The 24,193-nt window shown below is 48.9% G+C and overlaps 1 protein-coding gene across 1 annotated transcript in view; it reads left to right on the top strand.

Moving 5' to 3' along the window:
• Positions 1–3,329: 3,329 nt before the first annotated feature.
• Positions 3,330–24,193, top strand: part of RIMBP2 (RIMS binding protein 2) — a 162,651-nt gene continuing 141,787 nt past the window's right edge. Inside the window, exon 1 of the mRNA XM_088019316.1 lies at positions 3,330–3,458. The gene's annotated coding sequence lies outside the window, so the exon portion shown is untranslated. The remainder of the gene's footprint in view (positions 3,459–24,193) is intronic.

The following is a 24,193-nucleotide window of genomic DNA, read 5'->3' as shown; positions in this document are numbered from 1 at the left end:
CACTTTCCATTTGGCCCACTTGATTGTGCGGCAAGACCTCCCCATGCCTCTCGTCGCTTATTGCAGTCATTCCCACAATGTAGTAGGTGGACCAAAAATGTTGCACCAGATGATTTTGGGAAGCATATAGATATTTTATAAAAAGACGTTACTCAATAACTATTTGTTTCATGTAACTTTGAGAAAAGACATAAGCATATCAAGTGAGTTAATATAATAGTGTAAGATTTCCTTTGAAACAAAATTCATACATGAAGACTTGAGTGAGTTCCCAGAGTAGATGTGAGTATGCCTTTTTTTTTTTTTTTTGAGCTCCCACTGCATGTTAAAATTTGAAGTGTATGCACGCAATTTAAAAAGTGATTAATGGCTACAGGTATATGACACCAGCCATTTCCTACCTTGTCAACTTTTCACTGCCCAGTTCCTTCACTCTACTTTTAGTACTTCTATTAATTTCTTCTTTAAATTACCTCAACAACCCTAAATAATATGCCTACACTGTTGTTTTTGACTTGTCAATTTTTGTAAGTCAGAAATAGAACTTTCTCTTATGGTAGATAAGTGGTTCTCAAGCAGGGGTAATTTTGCTCCCAGTGGTCATGTCTGAGATATTTTGATTTGTCAGAACTTGGGGATGGGGTTTATGCTACTGGCTTTTGGTTGCTACTATCAGGGATGCTGCTAAACAACCTATAATGCATAGGACAGCTCCCACACTAAAGAATTATCTAGCCCTGGGGCGCCTGTGTGGCTCAGTCATTAAGCATCTGCCTTCGGCTCAGGTCATGATCCCAGGGTCCTGGGATCGAGCCCCGCATTGGGCTCGCTGCTCTGTGGGAAGCCTGCTTCTCCCTCTCCCACTCCCCCTCCTGTGTTCCCTCTCTCACTGTCTCCTCTCTCTGTCAAAAAATAAATGAAATCTTTAAATTAAAAAAAAAAGAAATATCTAGCCCCAAATATCTATAGGCTGAGGTTCAGAAGTCCTGTGGTAGATGAAGATTTGATTCTTTTCGACCCCACCCCCAACCTAACACATACAGTTAAATTGCTACTTTAGTTAAGATAGTAATGAGTGTTTGCATTGTTATTATGTATATATTGTTAATTAGAACTAATTAGTGACCATAATTACATTTCTTTCCTTGCATGGCTTTTTACTTTTCCTGGAGTTATTAATTGCCTCATTTTTAATTGTGCCATTTACAATCCACACCATACTGAAAATTTTTTCCCAGTTCTTTGACATATCAAAAACTTTTCTCAAGTCTCCTTTTCACATGATACTTTACTTGTAAAACCCTCTGTCTTCTTGCTCCAAACTGATACTCAAGATCTGAGGCTCAGCTGTCACCCTGGAGTTTCTCTTTGTCACTGTGTAGTAGGATCTACTGTTTCTGAGATTCTATGGCTTTTCTTTTAGGTTTCCCCCACTTATTTTACTGCAGCATATCCTACAGTAATTTCCTAAGAAAGAATACACTGGAAGCAAATTTTATGATCCTTTACATGTATGGCAATATCTCTCCTTTGTCCTCCCACTTGATCAACTGCTTTTTGGGTATAGAATCTTAAATTGGAAATAATATTCAAACAGATTTTTAAAGGCGTTCTGCTGGCTTCCCAGATTGCTGCTGAGAAATTTGATGCCCTAACCTACTCTTGTTCCTTTTAAAAATTCCATTTTTTTTTAACTAGAAGTGTTTAAGATTGTCTCTTTATCATTTATCTCCTCAAATTTCATGATGCTCTTTGGTGTGGTTTCTTTTCATCCATTTCGTAGCCCACTCATGAAATCCTTTAATAGAGAAATTTTTCTTATATATTTCCTACAATTTCTGTACATTTTCTCTTTCTGGAAATCTTATTAGTAAAAATTGGACCTGTAGTGAGTAATCTTCGGTTGGTATTTGGTTTTGAAGGGAGGTCTAGACGGCTTGGTGGATGCCAGTGGAGTTTGTTCATGGTGGGTTCACTCCAGGGTAATTGCAGGGAACTGAACATTTTGGGGTTTAAGTTCCTAATGTCATTATATGAATGTCTTTGTTTGTGATTATTATTTTCTACCAAAATGAAATTTCCAGTCTCTTGCCTCATTTGAGAGTCATGGGGGGAAATGCCCAACTACCTACATTATGCATGTGGTCTGGGGAGGCGTCTACACAGGCAGGTACTCATTATGGTGCTTCACTGCTCTGAGCTCCACCTGCTGCTCTGGGTCCTGACTCTCTCATTAACTGCCTCAGGAAATAAGACTTCAATCTCCTGTCTGGACATCCTCCCCTCGTATCTTGTCTGCACATCATTCTAAATCTTATTAAGGTCTAGCTTGAATAAAGTTATACTCGCATGTTCTGGCTTCCCCTGTCAGACTCTGGGTCCTGGAAAGACTCACTCTTATTTATGTTTGGTTCTAACAACTGCCAGGAACTTGGTAGGTACTCAGAAAATGCTTGCTATATTGCAATAAATTGAATTTTGCTCATACAGACTGTTTTCCAGTTCCAAATTTCAGGTTGAAGCCCAAATTGCTTCAAAGTGTTCTTCCCCCACCCACGTAGTTACTCTGGACACGGGACACTTGCAAATTTTTGGATAAGACCTAAGAAAATTCAACTTATCTTATTCTGTGATTCTACAAAGTTGAAAAACATCTTATTAAGAAAATAAGAGAGAAGTAAAAGAACTTCTGATACTTTGATTGTTTATGTCAATTGAAGGTCTACTGAAATATAGAAATTTCTAGTTCTTAAATATTTGGTGGTAAGATGGGAATCCCCTGAGAGTTTGCTACAAGCAGCTCATTAGTTTTTATCTTGCTTTTTATTCATTAATTTGACTTACGGTAACACTTCTTGTAATCCATGGAGCATCAGTCATATTTATCTAATTAAGGATATGTTTAGAGTATGCCTGGATGATTTGTGGTCTCCTTTGTGTCCCTTGTTGCCATCAGCAATGGCATGTCACACTTACACAAGGAGGGATAATTAACCTTACACACAATTTCTCTTGGCACATTCGGGAGCTTGGAATTTTACTCAAAGCATCATGAAAGCTTTGTGGTGTGTATATATTTTTGCCTTGCTCTACACCAGGAAATTTGGTTGAAGGGAAAGAAAAGTGTCAGGCTGGGAAGGCCATGTATTAGGTCTCAGCTCTGTCATTTACTTAGCTCTCTCAGTGCTACGAACTGGAAAGTGATAGCATGTTCCCTGACTTTCTCTGCATCTGAGGCGTAGAGGAAGCTGAAAGAGGCAGAAAAGCCAACTTATAAGCCATTCTTTTATGATATAAGAGCATACACTTTTTTTTTTTTACAGTTTAGAAATGACTCATCATACCTGAAGCCTGTGAGTTCAGAAGACCCATCTGATAAGACCCAACCTTTGGAAGACCCACTCAGCAATTTCCCACGTTGTGTCCTGAGACTAGGAACCCAGCGGTAGAACTCTGTGGTGAGTTGTCCTTCCTTCCTTCTGAGGTTCTACCCCCTGTGCCAGCTGGGGTTTCTATCCATCCCTTCTTTGTTTAATGGTCTCTCCAAGACATGTTTATCATTGCCAGCTATGTGTCAGTTAGCGGGGGAGGGCTGAATGGTGAATAAAACAGCTGTGTGTACTCTTGTGGAGACAGCAGCGTCCTGAGGGAATGGCAGTGCAAAGGTCCAGGGGCAAGAAAGAGCTGAATGCATGAGAAGGGGTTGTCTGGATGCCGGTGGGGGAGAGGAGGTCCTTCACAACCTTAGAGGCTATGGATAAGAATTTTAAATCTTATGAGCAGAGCAGATTTTAGGTAAGAGAGTGACATGATCAGATTTGCCTTCTAAATTGATTGCACCAAATTCTGTGTGGGGATGTGGGCAGTATGGTAGCGAGGAGTGCTCGGAGGCCGCCGTGTAGCCTGGATGAGTGGTAGTAGTGCCTTGGACCACGGTGTTAGCGGTGGAGGTGAGGGACACCGGAAAGCTTCTAGATGCATTGGGGCAGGAGGATCTGCCAGTCGTGATGAGCTGGACAGGAAGAGGGGTCAGAAGGGATGACAAGCATGGCTTTCAGATCGTGGGCAGAGAAAACATAGTGAAGGTGGAAGCAGCATTTCCTCAGATGAGAAAGATTGGAAAAGAATCAGGTTTATGGGTAAGATTCAGATTCAGTTTTGCACTGAAGCTCAGTTTGGAGGTTGAGTTACACCTAAACACAGGGGAAAATTAGCAGATGGCCAAGGCCAGTGTTCAGGAGAGAAATCTGGGCTGGCTTGCTCATTCTTTTATTCATCATTTGGTTTGAGGGTTCTTGGGTGGAGGCATGCTCTAAACACAGAGCAGTGATCACATCGTGTGATCATGAGATGACTTTAGGGGTAGGAATAGTAGCTGCTTGCTTCTTTCTGCAAAAGCCTTTCATGTGATAAGTGGCTGCCCAGGCAGTGGTTGCCATGGTTGTTAGTCAAGCATTTTGAGCATGAAGCAGAAGGGGAACAAGCTGAACATTTAGTGCCTCTGCCTCGGCTTGCTTTTGGGGTTGATCCTGATAAAATAACAGGTCCGAGTCTCATATTCCAATCAACAGGATGGTAGGGGTGGTGGTGATGGTGGACATGGTGAAGATAGGGGTGATGGTGGTGGTGATGGTGATGATGGTGATGATGATGGTGGTGATGGTGATGGTGATGGTGATGATGACGATGATGATGGTGATAGTGATGATGGTGATGGTGGTGATGATGATGGTGATGATGGTGATGATGATGGTGGTGATGATGGTGATGATGATAGTGTTGATGGTGATGGTGATGGTGATGATGGTGGTGATGGTGATGGTGATGGTGATGGTGATGGTGATGATGGTGGTGATGATGATGGTGATGGTGTTGATGGTGATGATGATGATGATGGTGATGATGGTGATGGTGGTGGAAATCATAGTGATCATGGTTGGGTTTGTGATGATGGTGGTAGGAATGGACTCAGCCAGTATGTGTTCAGTAGACTTAAGTTCACACCCAATCCCCTGATTTTATGTGTTCATTTTTCTGGCAGGAGGCAGAAAGAGTCTGTGTGTGAAACTCAGCTCTTTCAGATATAGGATATGTACTTGGTAACCATTTGTTCTCATTACTACAGAGCCAAAAACATTTTGTCATTCAGTTAGTAAATGCAGGGCTCTTGGAGATGGGAATATGCCTAGAAAATATTCCCAAACCTTTTTTCTCTTTCATCATTATCAATATAACAGTGTCTTTTCTTCAGTGGATGTCATTTACCAGCATGCCCTCCACATACAATTTGTGTCATTAGGAATACTTTCAAAGAGGATGTATCTGAGCTGAGTGATGTGGATTATTACTGGTGTATAATTCTTTCAAGTTCATTTATTCTATATGGCCTATAGTGCCCAGAAGTTACTCTTTTCTCTTAGGGGTAACAGGCAGGTTATTTCAAGAGCTTAATACTTTTTTGGATGTTTTTTATTTTGGTCGTTCAGGGGTTGAAAGCTACAGAGAGGAGTGATATGCATGTGTGTGAATCTTTCCTATATTTGGAATGGGCTGATCTTTTTTATTTTTTTCTGATAGATTGTTGGCTGCTCGGGATTGCAGATGCATCATTAAGTTATTGCATTTAAATTTAGCTCTTGTTCTCACTTTGGAAGGGAATGGAATGTTTGAATTATTTCACCATGAAGGGAGAGCAATTAGAAAATAGAGTCCTCATGACTTTTTGAAACAGGAGGTCTAGCCAGTGAGTCTCAGTGGGGGCTGCATGTTTGACTCAGAGGAGGAGGTTCGCTGAGAGGTCCCTCGGTCTGAAGGTAGTTAAAACGACCTCAAACATGCCTTAACGATTGCCAGGGTTGAGACTCTCTGAGGGCAGCATTTTACCTATAAATCTGTGGTGATCTTTATTCTCAACACCACTACATCCATCCCTCCAAACGGGGGTCAGGGCCCCTTGGTGTAAATAAATCGTTAAAGTGTTTATTTATGCCCTGAATTGGGGAAGTTATGTCACCAACAATGCTTTCACCGAAGCTTGGGTCTGTGACAGCATCTTGAAAATCATGTTCCTTTGTCAGATTTTAAGGGCAGTAGATACTCATTGGAGTCACGTGTCACAGAGGTATGTCAAGGTGAGAAGCTCAAACCCATGCAGACCCATGGGCAATCACTGTGCACTTCCCGAATTTTCAGACCTCCTCCCATCCCCCATGTGTACACACGTACACACACAGACACAATGTCTAAGTATGTGGACGCATCTGCGCACACAGTGTGGGCATCTGTATGGATGTGTGTACATGTGTTTATGCGTGTGTGTGTCCAAGTACATGCATACTCTGCCCTGAGACTCTTACAATGGATTTTTCATTGCTCAAGCAGTAAATTGATACATTTGATTTTTAAAACCCAAGTGTCTTTTGACTCTCTCCCTTTCACTGAGCTAACCACTGTCAACAATTTGGTCCTTCTGGACCCTGTTCTAGATATTAATGTGTGTGTGTGTGTGTGTGTGTGTGTGTGTGCACGTGCGTGCGTGCAGCCACATAAAGTCTATCATAATTTTATATGAGCTTCAAAGAAAACCATATGGATTTTTCTGCAGATTAGTATTTTTCTTTTTTTTTAAGATTTTATTTATTTTTTGACAGAGAGAGAGAGAGACAGCGAGAAAGGGAACACAAGCAGGGGGAGTGGGAGAGGGAGAAGCAGGCTTCCTGCCGAGCAGGGAGCTTGATGTGGGGCTCAATCCCAGGACCCTGAGACCATGACCTGAGCCGAAAGGCGGACGCTTAATGACTGAGCCACCCAGGCGCCCCAGATTAGTATTTTTCTGGTTTTAGAATATTTCTCAGGGTGCCTGGGTGGCTCAGATGGTTAAGTGTCTGCCTTCGGCTCAGGTCATGATCCCAGGGTCCTGGGATCGAGTCCCGCGTCGGGCTCCCTGCTCAGCGGGGAGCCTGCTTCTCCCTCTGCCTCTCTCTCTCTCTCTCTGTCTTTCATGAATAAATAAATAAAATCTTTAAAAAATATTTCTCAGAGATCTTTCCATGTTAGTATATTATTAGTACACTACCTCATTCTTTAAAGATTTCTGCATATTACCCAGTGGTATCCCTATACCATAATGTCTTGGCTTGGTCCTTCCAGAGCAAACCTGACGCAGGGATTCACGTCGAGCTGGCTTAGTTGCAAGGCCATGCTGGGAGACTTTGGGAGGGTGATGGGGAAGCCAGACAGGGAGGGTATGAAGTCAGTGCAGGGCATGCCATCCGGCTGTGTCCACTGTGGGCAGTGGGGCTCCTCTGTTTTGGGGGGAATCCTGGAGACAGGACACACCATGGACTCACCCCACTTGAGGGGGGCAGGTCTGGGGTGTTTAGCCCCCGCCAACACCCTGATGCTCTTGGCTGGGGCGGTCTTCCAGGTGCGTGCCCACTCTCAGGTCTTGCTTGCCCACAGGTGTCAGTGGTAAACAGTTTTACTGTGTGTGCAGTCGAGCAGCAAGGGGCTCTGGGTGGTCTGCCCTGCTGCTGAGTGCCTTACCGTGCTAGCTAGCCTTTATTAACATGCCTATGTTTAACTAACTACTTATGGCCAGCTAACCAGCCATGAACCTAACCACGTTTAACTATCACCAACATTGCTGCCACGGCATCTTCATCTGTGCTTACCTATATACACATGACTCTAGAACTTCTGCAAATGTGCATATATTTGTACACACATGGAAATACATAGAAAAGTTAAAATTTGAAAAGGGGGAATATGTGTGTGTGTTTTCATTATAATCTGCTTTTTATTTTTTATTTTATTTTTTTTTAAGATTTATTTATTTATTTGAGAGAGAGAGAGAGAGAGAGGGCCAGCCCGTGGAGGGGCGTGGGGAGAGAGAATCTCCAGCAGATGCCCTGCTGTATGCAGAGCCCCATTCGGGGCTTGATCTCATGACCCCGAGATCACAACCTCAGCTCAAATCAAGTGTCAGTCACTTCACTGATGGCGCCATGGAGGCGCCCCATAATCTGCTTTTTAAATTCAGTCGTGCATCATGAATCCGCTCAGTTGCAGGGACTGCTCCATATTCGTGTGTGTGCAAGTGGTCTAACCTCCTGACTTTGCACATTGTAGGCGTTCAGTCAATATTTGTAGAGGCCAGGAGTCACTGACGCGGGAAGGAAATGACCTACCCGTATCTTGGAAGTTTGGCCCAAACCATCTGTTCTTTCACTGCGTCTCAGATAAGTTGTGTTGCTCCTTCCTCCTGGGGTTGGTAGGCAAGAACTGTTTGCTCAGAGCTGGGAGCTCTTGGAACAGCCAGTGGGGTTGGAGAGTGTGGAGAATTGTGTCCGGACGGGCTTGGGATGGACTGCCGGGCCATGATTGTTGGGTTGGTGATGGCAATACCAAAATCCAGCGGTATTTCTAGAATGTTCTACAGGTTACAGAATAGACAAAAGCAGCCAATGAGACCCAGATACAGTCATATATTTACAGGGAAAAAAATAGAATTACTTATTAGAAAAAATTTATCACATAACCAGTGGTTTCGTGGTGGCAATTTAAAGTTTCCTTTTTCAGTATCTTTCTGTCCATAAAACACAGGTTCTTGTTTACGGAAAGAGAGTAAGTTAATAGTTGGGACACAGAAATGGCAAGACGCGTGATGTTTGGGGAAACTGAGGCGGCCACAGCCTTGTGAGCTGCGAGCGGCCCCTGTGCCCAGGACCGCGGCCGAGACAGCCCCCAGACATCACCACCCCCTCAGGTTCCAGGGCCTCGCCTACGGTCAGGGTTTCGGGACAGACTGTCTCGGCGTAATGTTGTTTGTGTGGAAATGTCTAGTTAAAACGGCTCTTAATGTCATTACTCTTCATGACTAAGGCAATTATGTATTTTAAATTCCATTTTCCTTCGTTCTTTTTTAAATAGACAACACAAAATGGAACAGGCTCTGTTGATATCGAAATCTTAGTGCCAATTACAGTCGAACAATCACCGGTGCTGCCCCGGGCCTGTCAGGGCAAGCAGGTGATGCTGGAGGGCCATCTGCACATGCGGTCCGTGCGGTAACAGCCCTTGGCTCGCCCGCAAGGGCAAGAGAGAGCAAAAGGGAGTGCAAATGTGCTTGGCAGGGGCTTCGGGAGCTGCTGTGGAGCTCGCACTTCCAGCTCTGGCATTTGGGTCTTGATAGCAGCTGTTTCACTCTGGGCTCTTGGCAAACCCAGACCCTGCAGTGAAGTTTACTTGGCTCCTTTTGTCTTTTTCTTACAGAGTAGGGAAAGGAGGCTATAATGGATGTAGCTAAGAAAGGTCTTCAGGGCGCTATGCTCTATGCTATCGTATTTGTCAGGAAGAGTTAATGGACTGGTACAATTGAAGAGAGAGTAGGGTTAACTTCAGGAATGGCTTGATCCAGGAGCTCAATGTTTTGGGAATGTCAGTTTCCTCTGTGTTGGTTTCAGTTTTAATCAGAGCCTCCCAATCACGGATTTAGAGTTCACAGGCCTGGTGCTATTTCCCCACTGTCTTGACAGTAACTATAGTTAGGCTCAGAAAGGCAGGCGGAATTTTGTACCATCATCACGGCTTGGGCTCTCTGCTCTGTGGTCATGGAGGGGATCTACCCAAAGTCTATCACCTTAACACTCATCTTTCAGAAGACCCATTTCCTGAAGCCCTGTGATCAAGCTCAAGAGTTTCCAAGTTCCTCCAGGGTAATCACTCCCTCTAGAAGAATGACCACGCTCCGTCTTTACTGCCAGGCTACCTCTTCCTCCTGTAGAGGTGTCTCTGTCTTTGCACGCCTCTCCAGCCAGCCAGCCAGCGTCCTTAGGTTCCCGTGTGCTCAGCGGGCTGTCTGGGGTGGTCACTCTGCGGTGGGTTGAACTGTTTTCTCACAAAGATGTTGGCGTCCTAACGCCCAAGACTTCAGATCTTTTCAGAGGTAATCAAGTTAAAAGGAGATCATTTGCATGGAACCTGATCCAGTGGGACTGGTATCCTTATAAAAGGCGAAACTTGGCCACACAGACAGACGTGTGCAGGGAGAACGCCATGGAAACGGGAAGGCAGAGACTTCATGGTGATGCTTCTGCAAGCCAAGGAGTGGCCATGGACCACTGACCACCATTAGAGGCTGGGAGAGAGGCCGGGACTGGATCCCAGACTTCGGGCCTCCAGAGCTGGGACACAATAGATTTCTGTTTGTGGAACTCTGTTATAGCAGCCCTTGTACCCCAACGCAGGGTCTCTGGGTGCTAGCAGCATGATCTAATTCTAGCTTGAGAGAAGGAAATTTCTAGCAGGAACAACAGGAAGGTGAAGGCTCTAGGAATCTAGGGGGTAGGCGTCAAGGGATGGTCCCTCTGCGTGATCCTGCTAGGGGGAGTCTGTTGGTCTTTGGGTCCCTCTGCTCAAGGCCTAAGTTCAAGGGGCTGATGTTCGGGTGGCCGGGCTGGGCTGGAGAAATAAGGGCAGGGCACCTCGCTTGCCATTCTCAGCAGACTCTTCAAGGCATGGCCGCCGTGCATGGCCGGAAGGAAGGTGAGTGAGGCCCACGGTCCTCTACGCCCTGTTGTCACAGGGACCGGGGAGCCTCCTGTTCTCCTGCAGTGAATCGCCGGGGTCGGGGGGCAGATCCCAGAGAAATGCTGCCAGGCCGCGTGTTGCCGCGAGCGGCCCAGGAGGCCTCCAAGAGCCTGGTGGCCGTGAGAGTTCTATCCCATGTGGCCCTTTGTTTGCTCCCGGGAACAAGGACAGTGCGCCACCCTCAGGCCACCTCCTTAGAGACCCCGTCTGGTCGCTGTGTCTAGTCTTCGGGCGTTTTGGATCTGCTGTCCAGCCCGGGCTTGTCCCTGTCACCAATTAGTAACCAGGCAACTGGGCATTTCACTGCAGACGTTCTCAGCGGGGCCCAGCCAGCAGCCTGGGACGTTGGATTCCAAGAGGAGACCGATGAGGGAGCATTACCACAGGTGCAGCTTAATGTTTAACCCGTGGCCGTGACTACGTCTGGTTCCCATGACGACATGGCTTTGTTAGATTAAGGATCCTTCCTTAATCAGTCACTCTAGAAAGAAGTGCCCATGCATTTCCTGCTTCCCATGAAAACATCCCGGGCCCCTTAATCCAGAACGATGGCTTTCTAAAATCTCTCCTTGATTTTGTCCCCCACTGGGTCGGTGCGGGTTAACTCCAGCAAAAGCTCCACTCTGCAAACCGGGGAGGTGTAGGTTTCTCAGGGCGTGGAGGGTGTGCTTCCGAAGGAACTAAGGAACCAGGGGGGACGTGGTCAGTGAAGGGCATCATTATCTCAGTCCTAGAAGAGACAGACGAACACAGGCCCCCGATCATGAGCTGCAGTGACTGGTTTTGTGGGGCAGGTAGCTCATTCCATGGTTTTCTATGCTACCTGAAACCATGTCTGTCCATCTGTCTGCCTGTGGTTTGTGGGACCTGTGGGATGTACACCTCATGAGGGCAGGGGTTCTGCCTTGTTCCTCGGTATTTCCGGCAACTGGAATGTTTCTCTGACACATCATGAGCACAGAAGCTTGCTGAGTACTTGGATGATTGATTGGATGCAAAATAACCCATTGGAGGACATACTTCTTTTTCCAGTTTTGCCAATTTGATGCTATAGTTTGCAGGTAGCTTCCTACAAGGTAAATTTTTTTTTTTTTTTTTTAAATAGCAACAGCATCAGCAAGAAGCCTGTGAACTTGTGGCTTTTAGACAGACTCCTCTCTGATGAAAGTCTGGGGTAGAAGTTCATACTCCCTGCCTCCCCCACCTCCAGATGGGCTGTGTCGCCCTGACAGTGGGTGTGAGTGAAGGATCTCCTCTGCCCGTTTCATGTACAGCCTTCCACGTGCCTCGTGTGGCTGGGATTCTCACTTCAGGGTTATTTACATTATGAACCTGTAAAAAATATTTCTGCCTCCACACTCTTGAAGAAGGCTTTTAACCTGCGCTGCTCCGTGACATCCCATCACCTTCAGGATGTGTGTTCAGATGTGGCCGAGCAATGTGAAAAGCTGCGAAGCCCCCCGGGGGTGGGCAGGGAGCTGGGGGCAGAAGGGGGTCGGCTCACGCCCCCTGGGGTGAGGGACGGGAGCCTGAACAGACCCCACACGAAGCCTGTCTAGGACAGAAAAGCTAAGCTTGGAGAGGAGCCCATCTGTGTGTCTTCACAGAGCGGAGAGGGCAGATGGACCCTGAGTCCCTGGTTACTGTGCCCAGGAACCGTCCTGCTTCGGGGAGACCATCCCACCCTCATGAGATCTGTAACTTGGGAAACGGCCCATTTTAGTGAGAGTGAGTCTTGCTAAAAACAGTAGAAAACCCATTCCAGTTGGCTTAAACAAGAAAGAATACTCAGCGGCGGAGGGCAAAAGGTGGGAAGTCCAGGTGTGGCGTGGGCCTCAGGTGAGCTCCGTTACGTCATGTGCAGCTTCTTTGTCTCTCTGCTTCCTGCCTCCGAAGCTGCTGCCTCTGTCCTGACACCTACGTTCCCAGGAACGGCAAGACGGTAGCTGTGACGGGTTGTCTTCTGTACCCCACGCCCCCCAAATAAAGTTAGAGCCAAATCTTAACCCCTGGCACCCGTGAATATAACCTTATTCGGAAATAGAGTCCTTGCCGACATAATGAAGATGTAAGTTAAGAGGAGGGTGGTTCCCAAATCCCACGGCTGGTATCCTTATAAAAAGGTGGGGTGAAGTCACAGAGACACAGTATCTTTCTCTGTTCAAACGGGTAAATACAGATAAGATGGACTTTTGGGGTTCAAATGATGGTTAGCCACAACCATTTTGGTTTCCAAGGAAGGAACGGTCAACTCAGTCTGGCTTAAGAAAAACAGGGTGTTTATTGAAGGAAGGATTTCAGGCATGGTTGCATCCAGGGGCTGAAGTGACATCATCAGGGTTTATAGTCTTTTTCCATTTCCTGCCCCACCTTTCTTCTGTATCAGCTTCCTCTCAGCAGGCTCTTTCCACGTGGTGGCCACCAGCAGCTCTAGGCTGACCTCTTCTCCTGTAGCAAACTTAAGTGGGAAGAAGAAAAGAAGCTGCTTCTTACCGATGGTTCGACAGAAGTCCCCAGATCGTCTCTGAAGGGACAAGCGGGGCAATCAACCCGAGACATGGTCTGTTCCTTGAACAATGATTTGGCTGAGGACAGGTGGCACTTTGGCCAGGCTGGGGTCATATGTCCACTGAGCAGCAATTTCCCGGAGGGAAATTGGGGTATTAGAACCAGAAGGATGGGGAATGCATGCAGAACAAGCCAAGACAGATTCTTCATAGAGATAAAGACGCTCTGGGTCAGGGCGACCAAGGAAGGCTTCCTGGAGGAGGAGGACCAGAGGCTCTGGAGAAGAGGTTGAATTCATAAAGGTGGAGGGAACAGTTCAATTATCAGACTTTATCCAGCGCTCCTGCTCTGTGTAGTGTGGAAGATTTAGGAACGACCAAGGCACGACTAGCAGCTGAATGAATCTGATATCGCAAGTTGGCCATGTGGGTTCAGAAAAGTGGTAACCGTGCAGCCAGCTCAGGAAGAAGGTGGGAAGCCAGCATGATCGTTATGGACCTTTAGAGCAGGGGGCTGAAAACCTATGGGTTTGGAAGATAGAGAACGAGCTCATTTGTTTCACAAATATTTATCTGTGAGAATCACCACCTCCTTGACCTTTGCCCTCTAGGCAACTTCACTACCACTTCCGATACTATTCTATCTTCTTTACCATTAGTGTATTGTTTGAATCTATGAAAAAGAAACTGTATATCACCAGATTAAGTGGGACATCCTGCTAGAAATACAAGGTAAAAAAAATAGTGGTTAAAGTCAACATAAGGAAAGCAACACTTGTACTCAGATCCAGTTGGATTCTGGGTACCAGCCAGGCTTCCACCCAAATGTTACAGAGAGTCAAACACATTTTGGCACCAAAACAGCCCTCCTCGTTGAAAAAAATAAATAGGAGAGAGAATATTAAGTTGATGATGATCATATGATCCGTAAATCAATGATTATTCAAGTGTTTGCCGGGTGTGTACCTGAAAATACCGTGGGTGCCATGAAGGACTTATTCCGTGCCCGCCATATGCCTTCCCTTCAGCGAAGGTGGGACGGCTCTTGTCTCAGCTGGAGGTTTGGTAAAGTAGACAGCGAGGGCTCTTGGCCATATCAAGCATTTAGGCTAGATGTGTACGCTCTGATGTTCACAGCAGGTGCCTTGAGTCCTCACAGGTTTACACACAGACCCAAGTCCTGAATTAATAGGAAGTACACAAATACCGTTATTTTGGCAGAGTGGGCACAGCTCAGTTGTCTGTGCATCTTGGAGATGTTGTCCAGTGGTTAGAAAAATATGGACTTATCAACTGATTTGCAGATCTCTGGGTCATTTTAGAAATCTAAGAAGCTCACAGATCCCTAAAGCAATTTTGCAAATGAAGAATTAATGATGTTCTCGGGGCCCTGAGTTAGCCGTTTGTTTGCCCACTGCTGTATCGGTGATGGGGCTTAATCTATTGTCCACATAATCATTCACGCCTCTTTTGTAGTCAGCACCCCGTCCTTCCCCTTAATTACATCTCCTGCTTCTTTAATCAGGTCAACACAAAAAGTCCTTCTCAGAGAAAATCGGGTTAAATGTTAGCCTGTTAATTACCCCTTAGAAAAGAACGGGTATATCATAGGGTGTTTCATCTCCCGCCATGGGCTGGGCCCTGCGCCAGTGAGTAATGTGGAGACCAACTATTGTAGGGACATTAGGAGGTCCTTCCTGGCATTGGCCCCCTCTGTCTGCAGGGGTGGAGACGTGGAGTAAGGGAGCATCGGACCGGAGAGGGAGAGTCTCCTCGATTCTGCCTCCACCAGCAGCATCTCACGCAAAGGGGGAGAGCCACACGGTGGCTCATGCCCACATTCTTCTGGGATGGATGAATGAGCCTCCAGGGGAGTGGTATCACAGGCAGGGTGTGCTGGAGGTCTGCAAGGGCCAGTCCAGGACTCGCTGTAGTTTCTTGATTCATGAGGCTCGCAGGAGGTGGACTCTACCCTGACTCTGGGGATGGAGCATGTGACCTGGGCCGACTGTCAGGTGCTTTCTGCCCCTCTAGATGCTGTCAGAACCATACCTGTGGCCTGAGTCAGTCCAATCAGAGCAGCTTTTGGGATTGTTGCCACTCTGCCATAGAGGTATTCTCCACTCCTGCTGGGTGTGCGTAAGAAGCTGAAAATGCCCGGATCTATCAGCAGCTAGCCTGGAATCATGTGCACAGTGAGGTGTTGAAGCCAACTCTGAGGAAGGCAGCCCAGACCCATGGAAAGACACTGAGCATTGTTATCTGACCACTTGATCTAGCCCTACCTGAAGCCCTTTTCATTGCTCTTAGCAACCTAAGATGTCCTAACCAACACACACGACACTACCTGACCTCTCGTCCTTCACAGAATCTCCAGGTGCTCTTTCCTGCCAACCCTGGTCTCCGCCTCTGAATCCTTAATGCTGTGCTCTAGGCAGCCTCTAGCATTAAGTGAAGCTGACGCAGGATGAGACCCGTCACTTCTGCCCACAGGTGGAACCGGCAGGTCTTTATTTATTTATTTATTTATTTTTTAAAGTGTATAGGACACTATTTTTTTTTAAAGATTTTATTTATTTATTTGAGAGAGAGAGAATGAGAGATAGAGAGCATGAGAGGGAAGAGGGTCAGAGGGAGAAGCAGACTCCCTGCTGAGCAGGGAGCCCGATGTGGGACTCGATCCCAGGACTCCAGGATCATGACCTGAGCCGAAGGCAGTCGCTTAACAACTGAGCCACGCAGGCGCCCCCAGAACCGGCATGTCTTTAGACGAGAGCTCTTACTGAACTCCCAGCTTACCCTCCAGGGCAGTGTTTGCTAGGAAAACACAGTGTAGTCTGCTGAAGGGAGACATGCCGTCTGGGCGTGGACAGACCTGGGTTCAAATCCTGGCCACATCTCTTACCAGCTACAGGACGTGGGCTTATGCTTCGGTGTCCCCGAACCTCACACCACTGCCTGTTTAAGGACAGTTTCATGCTTCTCTCGGAGGAACTAAATGCGGCAGAGCCAAGAAAGGCCTCGGGCCAGCCTTGGGCCCCGACTCTGTGAGGAGCGGTGGGGTCCTAGCACCCCAGCTTCGGGCAGGCAGCTGACACCAGGTCTGGGGGACCAGGGTCCCTACGAGCTGGTGCCACAATCCTTCCCTACTGGACGTCAGGCTCTCTGTGGCTTCCACGCTGGCGAAAAAAGCTGCCCCTTCCTTGCTTTGCATCTTCTGGTCCTGTTTCCTGCCCAGCTCTTTGCTTGCTGCTTCCTGGAGACCCGTAGAGAGAGCGACCTTGTCTTCCCCCGGCGCAGGCCCTGCCCTGTATGAACCGGGCAGGGCGGGTCCTGGGCCTCTCCGCCTGTCTTACTTGCTGCTGCCTGCGTGCATGGCACATAGTAGGTGCTTCCCAGGCCTTGACCGACTGGTGAATGGATTTGCTGTACTTGTTTCCTCGGATGTTAACAGCTGAGGTTTAGTGGATTTAAGGAGAGTGCTCATCTTAGAAGGCTCGAGAAGAAGAGTGAGGCTCAGTAGATGCTGTTGCGGTGGTTATTCTGGTGATTCTGCCGTGAGCCCCACTGAGGATGGCAGAACCAGATATGGGGCCGATGGAGAGGGGAGGGGGGGGATGGACGAGGGAGAAGGGGCAGCCAGCGAGGGAGACCAAGTGTGTGCGTGTGTGCACGTGTCTGGTCCTCTTCAGGCGGCTGGTATAGAACAGACCTCCCTGCATGGCTCCCCACCCGTCCTGTGGGACACGTGCAGAGCATCTGGCCTCTAACAGGAGACATCCTCTGCTCACGCTTGTGTGTGTGCATGGGAGTGCTTCCCTCACCCGCCAGGCGGTAAGAGTCACACCTACCGAAGGGGAGACAGCTGATGCCTTTGTCCAGAGCAGAAGGTCAGGGCAGCAGGGGGGCCGGGATGCTCCCCTGAGGGGCTTCCCCGCCTCGCTGGTCTGGACGGAGCCCTGGGGTCTTGCCGGCAGGTGGGCAGAGGTTGGAAACCTCTGCCCCTCACCGTGGGGAGAGGCCCGTTGCTGTCCATGAAAAGTGTGCTCCTTGTATTGGTTAGGCGTGTTTGCTCAGTGCCCCATCCAGGATTCCTATGCCGGACTCCACGCGCTCCGGCAACCCGCGCGTCTCCCTCCCCACTTCCTCCCCGTCGTGCGATCACACTCAAGCCCCTGTGGCTCACCTTCAGGCCCTTCCACGGTTGTTGCGCTGTGTATTACAAGGAGGAGCTTGCTATGTTTCCTCACGGAATATGGAACCCGTAGTGGGGTGGGGTTTCCGGCTGCCCCACCGGCCCTCGAGCCTGTGGTCTCCCGTCCCGGGGGCTGCATCCCTCCTTGTGGGTCCCCGAGCCCCCGCCCCACGCCGCTGTGACTTCCCCCCACCCGTTCTCCTCGGTCACCCCTGAGGTGCAGCCTGTTTGCCCCTGGGTGCTGACGGAGCCTTCAGAAGGACTTTACCCGCCCCTGTCAGAAACTGGGGGCCCTGCTTGCCCGCAGGGAGCTGGGCCTTCCTGCCAGAGGCGGGCGGGGGGCCTGCTGTGAGCCCCTTCGGGGTCCACCAAGGCAGGACCGGAGCGAGAGGCTTTTGTAATCCTCGGGGTGGGGGTTAGCGCTAGGTTCTGGACTTGGGGTGGCGGAGAAGGGGCCCATCCCACATTAACCCCGGCCCACTCGGATGGCCCTCCCGCCTTCCCCTACCGTCCCCCCACACTCCTTCCTCCGTCTTTCCCTCACCGTCCAAACTGTCCTGTCAACACGGGGACTTAGGTGCACCCGGGGTAGCTGCCGCCGCCCCTGCTTCTTAAACAACGAGCTTACGTTCTGGGGAGGAAGGGACAGGGAAGACCTGCATGTCACCTGTGCTGTTGCCCTGGGGCGGGGGGCCAGAGGCTGAACAAGCCTCTGGGAATGAGCCGGCAGAGGTGGGGTCTGAAGCAAACTGCTGGGCACGTTATTCTCCCTGGAGGCGTTTGGTGCCTCATTATTGTAGAAAACAAGGTGACAGTCAGAGTGTAAAATAATCATGTGTTGTTTATTAAAAACTGCAAAGCAGAGAGGGACACAGGAAGGGTCCTTGCGCGGCCGAGCCCATGATGCTGTCGGGGAGCAGGGCGCAAGCTGCGAGGCTTCCTGGCTGGCTCACAGGCGGGCTCGGCGGGCAGGGAAGTGCGTCTCCCGTCTGGGAGCCCGGGCTGCCTGGGGGTGGGGTGGGGTGGGTGGGCTCTCTCTCCCAGGCGGAGGCTGCCATTCCCACAGGCCTGCTGGCGACTGGGCCCCCGGACTTTGGGAGGGTGCCCACCATTCCCTAGGTGAGAAGAGGGGCTCGCGGTGTCCAGACTACAAACCATGGGGCTCACGCGGACCACCCGCTCCCCTTCGGGTGGTCTGGACATCGGCAGGGGCCTGGCGGGGGTGTCTCAGTGAACGCCCTGGGGCAGGGTCTCCGATGGGCCTCCTGGTGACAGCTCCTCACACGTGTTATCACAGTCTAATGTGACGCCATCAGGAGGAGACTCTGTAACTTGCTCCGGTTTCCCTCAGGCTGGGCCCCGTGCACCTTCGCCTTTTGCTGAGTTTGCTCTGTGTCCCTTTGCTGTGATAAGTCACAGCCATGAGCCCAGCTGTATGCTGAGTTCCAGGAGTCCTGCTGGGGTCCCCTGGACCCCAGGGTGGTCCAAGGGACCCCAACACATGGCTGCTTTTCATTTGTGGAGGAGCCGGCTCACATTATTTCTGGATTGGGGGCTTACTTGCCAACACCCAGGAGATAAAGAAACAGGAGTAAAAGGTGGCACCTTATTAAAGATCCAAAATAATTTTTTTTAAAGTTATTTAAGTGCAGGGGCTTCTGGGTGGCTCAGTCGTTAAGCGTCTGCCTTCGGCTCAGGTCATGATCCCAGGGTCCTGGGATGGAGCCCCGCATCGGGCTCCCTGCTCGGCGGGAAGCCTGCTTCTCCCTCTCCCACTCCCCCTGCTCGTGCTCTCTCTCTCACTGTGTCTCTTCTGTCAAATAAATAAAATCTTAAAAAAAAAAAAAGTTATTTAAGTGCAGATGAAAAAAAAAGCCTCCCCCGGCCGACCGAAATACTCCTGGGGCCACATTCCGACATTGGATGACCCGAAGGTGAGGCCGACGGCCCCACCAGGTGACGGCCTGTCCCCCAGTTGGGACAGAGCCACAGGTGATCCCAGGCAGGTGCTCTACCCGCCCGTCTTCTCTGGTGCAGAGATGGGAGTGCGCTGCGCCCAGCGGTGCGGTGTGACCCGCCCCAGCCCCCTGGCCTGCTGAGCTGTGTCTGGAAGACCCCCTAGTCAACTGGATTGCTGTGGATCCCACAGGGACCTCCCTGAACTCTGCAGGGGAAGGCTTCTCAGGACACGTGGCCTTGTTGTGGGTATCAGACGGCAGCCCATCGGTCTCCCCGACTCCCTCCTCCCTCTGGTCTGGAGAGAGCAAATGAAATGAGAGAGCCTTGAGAAGTGAGCAAGCTCCAAAACACTCATCAGTTGGCCGAGATTTCTACCCAGTGCGCGGTCCCGCAGCATCACGGGCTTTCTGCCGGAGGTGGGCTGTTGACGCAATTTAGAGGGGGAGCATTTTACTTTATTTCCTACAAACCTAAAAAAAAAATAATTTTCTATTGTGGTATAATTGACGTATAACATTATGTTAGTGTCAGGGTGCAACATCATGATTTGATATTTGTCTATATTGCGAAACGATCCCCCGCAGTAAGCCTGGTCGACATCTGTCATCACAGTTACAGAATTCTTCCTTGTGATGAGGACAGTGAAGATCTACTTTCTCAGCGACTTTTGAACACATGGTACAATGTTACTAACTATAGTGAATCATGATATTGCTTATGGTCACAAAGTGTCCATCATTGATCTACGGAAGATTGTGTCCATCGTTGATCTACGGAAGATTGCCAGGAGGTAGACAGAGTGTCCATCGTTGATCTACGGAAGATTGTGTCCATCGTTGATCTACGGAAGATTGCCAGGAGATAGACAGAGTGTCCATCGCTGATCTACGGAAGATTGCCAGGAGGCAGACACAGTGTTCACCGTTGATCTACGGAAGATTGCCAGGAGATAGACAGAGTGTCCGTCGTTGATCTACGGAAGATTGCCAGGAGGTAGACACAGTGTTCACCGTTGATCTACGGAAGATTGCCAGGAGATAGACAGAGTGTCCGTCGTTGATCTACGGAAGATTGCCAGGAGGTAGTACTTTGTTTCGGCCCTTCTGTCTTTGCCTATCGAAGAGGCAGGTGGTCACTGATTTAAAAAAATCTATTAGTATCGACACGCATGAGAGGTGGAGGAGGAAGGGGGGCTGGTTGGGGCCCCAGGACCGGAGGGACAAAATAGCAGCAGGGCATTTCATGCCCCCCCCCCCACCCAATGGAAGAAGGGGACCCAGATCGGGTGTTTCTGTCTCTCCTCCTGCTAGCAGCAGAAGGCAGCCAGGGCAGGCCCCCTCTCCGTCTGGATGGGATGGGGTCCCTCCAACGGTACCAGCCGAGCCCCACACCACAAACCAGGGGCCTGGAGAAGTCCTGCAGCAGTGAGTGGCTGGGGGCCAGCTCTCCATCCCGCAGGGCCTGACTCCCCTCCCCTCCCCTAGCGGGGGTCCCCACCCAACCAGCACCTAGGCTCAGAGGAGCCTCTTCATCCCTGTGGAGCTGGGACTGCCCTCCCCCACCCCAAGGGGACCCAGCCTCACCACGGGGCTTTCTGGAAAGTCTCTCTGACCCTGCAGGGTTATTGAAACTTCCCCCAAATGCCCAGAGACGCCGGTGTAGCCAGGAGGCTGCTTATACGTGGCCGGGCAAGCTTGGACTGCATGGGTCCAGGTGGAGCAGGCTGATGTAGGGTGCTGTAAATGGGGTCCACAGCTGGTGGCCCTGCCCGCCCCCCGGCCTCTCCCCCCATGTGTGCCTCGGTTCTCACTGTGGCCTCTGGCCTGTGGTATGTAGTTTTAGTCAATATTAGTCCAGGTACCTCGTCCACTCACTGGTGAAACCAAGGAGTTTCCACAGGTTCTTTCTGCCATAGCTCTCCCCATTCCTGCCCTGAGGTGAGGGGAGGTTGGGCCCGGGAGCTGGAGCTGGGCGTGCTCTAGAATTCTGTCTTGGTGGAGTGAAGCAAGGAGAAAGTCGAGAGTTGGAGTGTGCATTTCCAGCAGCAAGTCCCCGTGTCGGGGGACAGACTTCCTAGCCCCTTCCTCCCTCCCCTTGAGCCGGCTTCAGCACACCGCCACTTACCTGCTGCGCGCTCCCGCGGTGGTGGGGTCGGCCACGGTCTCTCGTGCTGCTTGCTCCCTGCACAGTCCATGAGGGGCGACCCTGCTTCGCCTGCTGCATTGTGCTCTGAGCTCCAGCAGTCATCCAGGGCCCCTTTCCGCCGGAGGGGCCGCATCAGACACTCCATCGGGGTTTTGGACGCTCAAGTTCACGGCTGAGGGCTGTGCACGTGCTAACCACAGGATTTACCCTGCACCTACACACAGAAATTAAACTTCCACCGTCTTAGGCTCCTGATTCAGGACAAGCTGATTACGTTCGGGAACATCCGTGCTTCGTCATGGTTCCGCCTGTCCCTCCTCACGGCCCCCAACCCTGGGGTCACTGCAGCCAATCCTCCGCGCGGTAGGGAAACGAAACAGGTGTCCATCCCACGCCCCATGCTTCTGCATCTCTGGGAACCCAGGGCTTCCCTTCTGCACACTATTCTGGGCAGTTAGTGGTGGGAAAATAGTGAGGTGGTGGTCATCACAGGAGTGCAATGTTCTCAGTGCTAATTTTAATTTGGGAGATTTTTTTTTTTTTTTTAAAGAAAAGTATAGGGAAGAAAATAACACACGTGTATTTCTCACCATGCAGAATCACAGGGCCACTCTTTTACTGTATTTGCTTCCAGTTATTTTGATTGTTTATATTTTCAAAGTTACACATTGCCCTTTACCTTTTAACTTTTTCTTATGAAAAATGCCAAACATATAGAGAAATTAAAACAATAGTACAACAAACCTTCACATACACTCCTCTCAGACTCATTTAAAAATCTGTCCTATTTGCTAGTTTATCTGTCAATCACCCGTCTTTTTCTGAACGATTTCACAGATACAGGCATTGTGCTACCTGATGACTTCATCAGGCATCATTTAGAAATAAGGTTATTTCTTGGGACACCTGGTGGCTCAGCCAGTTAAATGTCTGCCTTCGGCTCAGGTCATGATTCTAAGGTCCTGGGATCGAGTCCCGCATCGGGCTCCCTCCTTAGCAGGGACCCTGCTTCTTCCTCTGCCGGCTGATCCCCCTGCTTGCGCTCATGCTCTCTCTCTCTCTGATTAAAAAAAAAAAATTAAAAAATAAAAATAAGGTTATTTCCTACAGAAACCATAGTATCATTATCATACCAAAGAATCCTCATTAATTTCCCAATATCCTCTACTATCCAGCCCATAGTCAACACTTTCCAGTTGTCCCCAGGACATTTTGTGTCCTTTATTTTTATTGGATCAGGATCCAGTCAAGTTTCATGGGTTATATCAGCTTCCATGTTTTTTTAGTCTTTTACTTGAAAACACCTTTTTCTCCACATCATTGATTTACTGGAGACCAGGTCAATGGTACATGTCGCTCTTTAAAAATAAATCAAGCATTATATATATATATATATATATAAAAGCTAAATTCTTACTCCAATACCCACCTCATACCCCAGAAACATCCATTGTATTTATTAGGATTTGTGTATCCTTCCAAGTTTTTTAAATATGTGTTCACATCTACCTATAAACCTAGAAGCCTGAGTGCCTCTGTCTATCTCCTTAGGAAATACGTGGTATTTTTATGTAGATTGTTTGTAACTATAACATTCTGGGCACAGGATTCCATAGCTTGCTATCCTCACTCTCATTAGGTCTTTGAGATGTATCTGGGCTGACGAGCGGGTCCTTATCCACTGCTGTACTGGGGTTTTCCCATTTCTCTGTGATCGACATGCTTACACTCGCCTCCCTGAGCACACATGCGCGCGAGTCCAGCTGAAACCACTGGGGATCGTCGTAGGGCATGCACACATTTACTTTAGCAGATTCTGTCTGCCAGCCCTCTAGCAGGTAGACCCGTCTACACTCCTGCCAACACCATGTGAGCGGACGAGCTCCCCACCTTGTCGGGACTCGATAGAGTCAGATTGGTATATTTTTGCACATCTGATGGAAACGGAATTTGCATATCCTTGATTACAAGCGAGGTTGAATGTTCTCATGCATTTATTAGCAATTTGAATTTGACTTGTGTCTATTTATTTCCTTTTCTATATGTAAGATTCTTTAACATATTCTGAATATGAATCATGGTGTCAATTTTGGCTTTAAAATAATGACAAGATGAGGGTGGCTGGCTGGCTCAGTTGGAAGAGCATGTGACTCTTGATCTCGGGGTTGTGAGTTCGAGCCCCACGTTAGGTGTAAAGATTACTAAAAAAAAAAAAGAACTTAAAAAAAAGGGTAGTCCCAAAAACTGAATAGAATAATGACAAGATAGACAATTGGATATTGTATCAATTTGCTGAATAATGCCACAATTGAAGCCTCAGTGGTGTAAATGAGAACCATGTCCTTCTTTTTAGGGAGGTAAGTTGCCCCTGACAAACCACTTTTAGGATGGATTCTCATATTCTCATGGATAAAAAATATATATAATTACAATAATTCCATTTTTTGAGCTGCCAAAATGATACTTCCCCATTTGTGCTAAAAGAACACCAGATCCACCCAAAAAGGAAAGGGGAGTCAGGGGCCGTCCTGCCAGTGCTCTATGAGACGGGGGCACACCGCCCCTGGAGGGGGCCCTGAGGAAGCACAGGGGCGACTGGCCTCCGACACGTGCACGCCATCCACACCAGCCCTAGGAAGTGCAAGGAGACTCAGGATGGAGGGAGGGCATGAGGGACGCTCCTCACGACTCCAGAGGTGTGCCCAAGACACGACCGACCCAACTCACAGTGCAGAATGCACCTTGCAACATTGGGGCTAAAGTGATTAAGGTAGGTTGAGCTGTGGAGGGAGATGGA

Source organism: Eumetopias jubatus, unplaced genomic scaffold (assembly GCF_037043125.1).
Source record: "Eumetopias jubatus isolate StellerSeaLion01/CBP00866 unplaced genomic scaffold, mEumJub1_p1.0 scaffold_16, whole genome shotgun sequence".
Lineage (NCBI taxonomy): Eukaryota > Metazoa > Chordata > Mammalia > Carnivora > Otariidae > Eumetopias > Eumetopias jubatus.
The sequence above is the reverse complement of the archived record's forward strand: the minus strand, read 5'-3'. Positions and strand labels throughout refer to the sequence as shown.